This window comes from Hylaeus volcanicus, chromosome 5, assembly GCF_026283585.1.
Source record: "Hylaeus volcanicus isolate JK05 chromosome 5, UHH_iyHylVolc1.0_haploid, whole genome shotgun sequence".
Taxonomy (NCBI): Eukaryota; Metazoa; Arthropoda; class Insecta; order Hymenoptera; family Colletidae; genus Hylaeus; species Hylaeus volcanicus.
The window spans coordinates 15,204,994-15,211,221 of NC_071980.1; the positions used below are offsets into that span (position 1 = coordinate 15,204,994).

Genomic DNA, 6,228 nt, shown 5'->3' on the forward strand with positions numbered 1-6,228 from the left:
TCATGTACTGGCAGCTCATTTAGATTTCACATCTTTTTCTACTTTCTCGTAGTCTTTTATGGGGATCTTTTGTTTTTCCATGATAACTCCATGAGTCCTCTACTTTTTCATGTACTTCGGGTAATTTTTTTACTTTTTTGAATTTTTTTTATGGGGATCTCACTTGTTTTTACAAAGATAATTTGCATAGTGAATGACTTTAAATAATTTTTACATTATATGTATATAGTACTTTGTGTAGAGTTCATGGTGCTCGAAACCGCTTATGGTTGCAAGAACTTGAAATGTTAAAGATGAAGTGAGAAATAGGAAAAATATGTCCACTATTTGTAACGCACAATTTATTGTATTGCAATATCGGTTTCAGTCCTTAGAGGTTTTAAAAGTACACACAACGCATGGTAGAAAGTTTTGTTGCAAGAAATTTAAATAATAAGAAAATGAGAAAATGAACGGAGATCCACTATTTGTATCACATAATTTATTGTATTACAATAATATAGAAAAAGAGAGGTCAGATTTAGTTCTTTAAATCCTCAAAAGTACGCACGACACATGGCAGAAAGTCTTGTTCAAAGAAATTTTAATGTTAGTGATAACACTGTCCAACACGATTTTTTTTCCGCGATATCCACTAGGTGATTCTTATAGGGTTCCTCGTTCTAAATACGAATCTGAAAGTGAAATTGCTCCATCACCCTTAGTTTTCGAGAAATACGAGATTTTGTAAAAACGGTCGATTTTGAGAGAAAACGTAATACTACTTAAAAACTACGAACGCTAGAAAGTTCTATTTAGTCTTAAACGATAGAGGAGTGTTTTCTAAATATGAAGACATATTCCTTTCGAATTATCTGCTCTTTTGAATGCCTGTAAATGAACACCGAAGTTCAAAAAGTTGACGACGCGAGTACTTTTCACGAAATACTTTTGTATTTTAATGAAGAGTTATTCACCTAGGTCGATTTTACACTACGTTATCGGATTCTGCAAACATTTCTGAAGAGAAAACCACCCGCGGCAAATGTTGGAACGGTTTCTAATCCATACGGTTTGACAAAATGTCAACTCGGAACGCATGAACGGTGTTTTGTCGCTGCACAGCCGTTGCTCGCTATGTTTCGGTCAGTCAGGGCCGTCGCTACGGGATTCGCCTAATCGGTGCCATGCGCTATCGGTTTTTGTATTACATTTACATGTTCCAGATAAGTAATTCTTCATTTTTAATATTTCATTTATACTGCAACTCAACAAAACGGAGACAATTTTCTACTGTTTAAATTTTAATCTCCCGTTTTTCCCGTTTTTGTATCTTCAATTATTCGACTTTTGCTAATTTGGTATTGAGCAAACTTTATTTAAATCTAAATTGAATTATTTAACAATTAATTCAATCTATAATTGTATATTTTGTTGTTAATTTTTAATGAAAACTGCTACCTATAAAAAATCTCTCTTTAGAGCAGAGTTTACCCCCGAACACTAACTTAATTAACAAAAGATTAAAGTATCGAAAAGTAGAAACATTAAGCTTTAAAATGGTTTTCTATTCGTCAATGTGGGTCGAATTTTAACGAAGTTACGAGAATTTGATGGTTATTATTCAAGCACGTGGCGACGATTGTGCAGAACTCATGACAACGGCCCTGATTCACCGATAAAAGCGAGCGAAGCCTACGCGCCGGCAAACAGAATTCGTGCGTTCTAAATTAATATTTTCTGGATCTGTACGAACTAGAAACCGTTCCAACATTTACCGCGGGTGGTTTTCTCTTCAGAAATGTTTGCAGAATCCAATAACGTAGTGTAAAATCGACCTAGGTGAATAACTCTTCATTAAAATACAAAAGTATTTCGTGAAAAGTACTCACGTCGTCAACTTTTTGAACTTCGGTGTTCATTTACAGGCATTCAAAAGAGCAGATAATTCGAAAGGAATATGTCTTCATATTTAGAAAACACTCCTCTAACGTTTAAGACTAAATAGAACTTTCTAGCGTTCGTAGTTTTTAAGTAGTATTACGTTTTCTCTCAAAATCGACCGAATTTACAAAATCGCAAATTTCTCGAAAACTAAGGGTGATGGAGCAATTTCACTTTCGGATTCGTATTTAGGACGAGGAACCCTATAAGAATCACCTAGTGGATATCGCAGAATTTAAAAAAAGTTTAAATTTGTTGGACAGTGTAATATGTCTATAATATTTTTAATATATATAATCTAAAATAATCCATATAAAATAATATGACAAAATGAATTCTTTAGTTTTGTGATTTATATATGTCGCAGGGAAATGATAAAAATAGAGATTTGATCAAATCCCTAAGGTAGATGATCAATTTACGGGAGATGTTAAAATAACAACTGTGTGAGGTCATTTCCCTAAAGAAAGTAAGTGATTTGATCAAATCCCTTGACTGTTTTAGTGAAAAGATGGAATAATATTGTTTAGATATTAAAAGTATTAATGTAGTAAATCATGCGTTATTAAGTGAAGAGTATGTAATACAACAATAGTCGTAGAAACATAAATTATTTATTATGTACATTCCTGAAAAGTATTATTTTTGTTTTTTAAAATATCAGCTTAGGTACCTTTTTTTTTTGCTAATTAGTCTCGAATAAATAATTTATGTTTTTATGAGTATTGTTGCATTACCTATTCTACTTTTAATAACACATGATTTACTAAATAAATACTTTCAATATCTAAACAATATTATTTCATCTTTACACTAAAAAACAATTAAGGGATTTGAACAAATCTCTATTTTTATCATTTCCCTGCGACATATACACAGACTTCTTATTTTTTTAATTGAAGAAAGGAAAAGAAAAGGAGAACGGGTAAAGAAAGTGAATGTATATATTTCATATGATACTAATTTATTAATTACAAACATTTATTCATTCAATTCATGAATTAATACAAATATCAGCAAATTTGTTATGCACACCGCTCATCATCATCTTATGCTTCAATTATCTGTAACACATACAAACCATATTTTAGTTGCAAATTAACGCAGAACTTAAAATAAAAATAGAAATCATCATTTTCATACAAACATTATGTACAGCTCACTTAATTCCTTCCGTTGTACACTCTGTCAGATCGTAGTATATTTTAACTGGCAAATTTCAATATAGCTGTCAAACTTTATCGTATTTCCTGTAATACTTGCACGATTCTTCTTGTGGTATTTTAATAATTACTAACAGATATCCTTCACTTAGACAAAATACTAGAATTTCACAGCGGCAGCTCTTATTTTTGGAGAGCACCAAAATACTGTTGCTTCGTCAGCAAATTATTTGCTTCATGAAACAACCAATTCATCCCTTCGTTTCCTCTTATTGAAATGACTGTCGCTGCTTATATCAATCAAAGTGTGGAAACAGAAAACACACAAGAATTTACAACGATAGTACACATACTTTAAGCGCACACAACTACTTATCAAATAATGGTACACACTATCTACTTTTAATTGTGGATTTTACTTACTCTTTTATTGATGATGTTATATGCTCCTCTTCTTGATGTGAAATATAATAAAATATGTCGCACTGCTAATACTACTATTATAGTTTTACTGCGTGCACACACGTATTACAAGGCAACATTACTGTCTCTTGTGCATTATTTCTTGCAGTATCTGGTGAAATTCTTTTCTTCTGTTTTAATAATCTGCATCCTGCTATTCCTCACTGTAACATATATCTGTCAAACGATACTAACCTATATCTGTAAAACGATATACACAAGTATTTCTTACGCCGGCCGACGAGCCTTGCCGACTGATTCCGAGAGTCGACGAATCGACGAACGGCCTTGTCTCCTATTGGCTAAGTGTTGACGAAAAATCGACTGGAAAAGTATAAGACGGTAATATTTTTGGATGTATCGTGACATGATATTACGATATCGCTGTTGTACGTGTACCGATTTGATTGATTTTGGTTTTATTCGAAAGCTTATGTGCAATTTACATAAGAAAAATGCGTTTAAATTTAGAAAATATTGCAGGCGTGATGAGATATTACTGAAAGAAGTTTCAAGTTAGGTTAGAATGGACCATCTCTCCTGTAAAAGATAGCGGTAGCGCCACGTTATACAGGGTGGCTCTATAATTTTTCATGAACTTGGCGTCGAGACGCTACCGCGTCTCTAGATTTCCATGAAGAGAGTGCATACATTATCAATGATCAATATTGTCGCCCACCTCCCAACAAAAGAATACTCCTGAACGTCCTGTGAATGTCCCTGGAACGTCCCAGTTACATCGCAGGACGTCGTGGCGTGGACATTCTATGTACGTCCCTGGGACGTCCGATGTGGACATTCCCAGAACGTTCTCTGTAACATTGAGATTTAAAAAAAATTAAATTTTAATTTTATATATTTTCTTTTATTTGTTGGTAGATTTTAGTTAACTGTATTTATTTCTACAATCGCAACCTGCTTCCTCACTTACCCATAAACGACTTTGCTGAACTGATTCATATTTTAGGCTTATATAGTGACTCGCATTAATATTCGGATACTTTTTAAAATACAATTCCTTCTTTTGAAATTGGTCTAAATGATTTGAACTTTTTTTTGAAAAGTTAGAAGAATTAATTTACTAGGTAATTCTGAATAGTTCCAAATATTACATACATATCACATCTCATATATACAAAAAATATTGTATTCCTAATATTGAATAAACATTTTGTTTTACATGTTCAAACATATATTCTGTTGCGAATATTAGATAAATATGTGTTTTATCTACGGAAAAAAATATTCTTTTGCGAATATTAAATAATGACTGTATACCCAGATAGCACAGGAACAGGAACGTTTTCTGTACGTCCATGGGACGTCCGGTGCTGGACATTTCCAGAACGTTTTCTGTACGTTCTCTGTACGTCCATGGGACGCTATCTGGGATAATAATATTAATTAATTCATTCATTAATTAATATTAATTTACAATTGTAAATAGTGTATTTTATATTCGGAAAAAAATATTCTGTTCTACATATTGAATAAATATTATATTATAAAGAATATTAATAAATAATATTTATTTTGTTTAAAAAAAAGTATATTTCCCTAAATCTAGAAAGTTCAAAGCGGACATCCCTGGAACGTACAAAATTTAGGTCCCATGGACGTTCGTAGGACATTCCGGGCGGACGTCCCTGGGACGTACAAAATTTACGTCCCATGGACGTCCTAAGGACGTCCGACAACGGACGTCGGACGTTTGGACGTAAACTGGACATAAAATGGACGTCCATGGGACGTCCGGTGGTATCTGGGAATGTTCACTTTGTTATTTAGTCCATCAATTAGGCTTATATTAATAGCTATAGAAAAGAAACAATACTATTGCAATTGTTTACATTGCTCTTTATAATTCCATTCCTGTTCAAATAGTCAACTAATAGGTATTTTATTTACTGTAATGGTCAATTTATGAAACAGTTTTTGAATTTTCAAGAATCACTTCATGTTTTTATGACGCGATCCCTTTTAAAATATTTTTCATTATACAAGTAAAAGAATTTGTCATTATCTTTAGACACTCAGTATGTTTATTCAATGATAATGTAAGAATCTTTTGTTTTTTCTTTATTATAGAACCCCCTACGGGGTTATTAGCAATATTACATGAAAATATACACATTGTAGTTTACATTTGATTACATACTGTCTAGAGAAGTTTACATTTAAGTCTTACATTTAAGTTAATGTAAGAAGTTACTCCTGTCTTTGTTGAAAATTTATTCCACAGATTTGTTATGGAAATCTGTAAACTACTGCGACTCACCTTCGCCTAGGTAAGGTAACTATGCGTGACTACGGTGCGATTCAGCGCCGAACGGAGATGAGTTACGTTTATCTTAATGGTACAAACAGGGATTTTTATTTCATAAGTTGGTATCATCGTTGTAACATAGTACCAAGGAAATTGGTACCATTGGCGTGTGTTTCGCAGATTTATTTTTATGGGAAAAATAAATAAATGACGTGCTGCGTCGTTGTAAAGAAATGTGTTAGTAGATTGTTTTACATATCCGATTCCTGCTAATATATTTGTAATAGAATAGGCAAATATACAAATCTGCTATTAACAGTTTACAATCTATAACATTAGAAGGACTTTAAATTACGTTTTCACACAATACTTTTTAATCATCCTAAAGACATTTCCTCTGTCATCGAGCAACCA

At 32.6% G+C, this 6,228-nt stretch overlaps 1 long non-coding RNA gene across 2 annotated transcripts; it reads right to left on the reverse strand.

Annotated features, from left to right (window-relative positions):
- Nucleotides 1–2,870: 2,870 nt before the first annotated feature.
- On the reverse strand, nt 2,871–4,109 carry LOC128876417 (uncharacterized). Of its 2 annotated transcripts, XR_008457026.1 has the most exons (4): nt 3,781–4,109; nt 3,510–3,712; nt 3,071–3,373; nt 2,871–2,987 (listed from the first exon to the last, which is right to left on the reverse strand). It is a non-coding gene; the product is annotated as an uncharacterized LOC128876417 (long non-coding RNA). The 2 variants fall into 2 exon arrangements; XR_008457025.1 differs by having other exon boundaries at nt 3,510–4,105.
- Between the last annotated feature and the right edge of the window lie 2,119 nt (nt 4,110–6,228).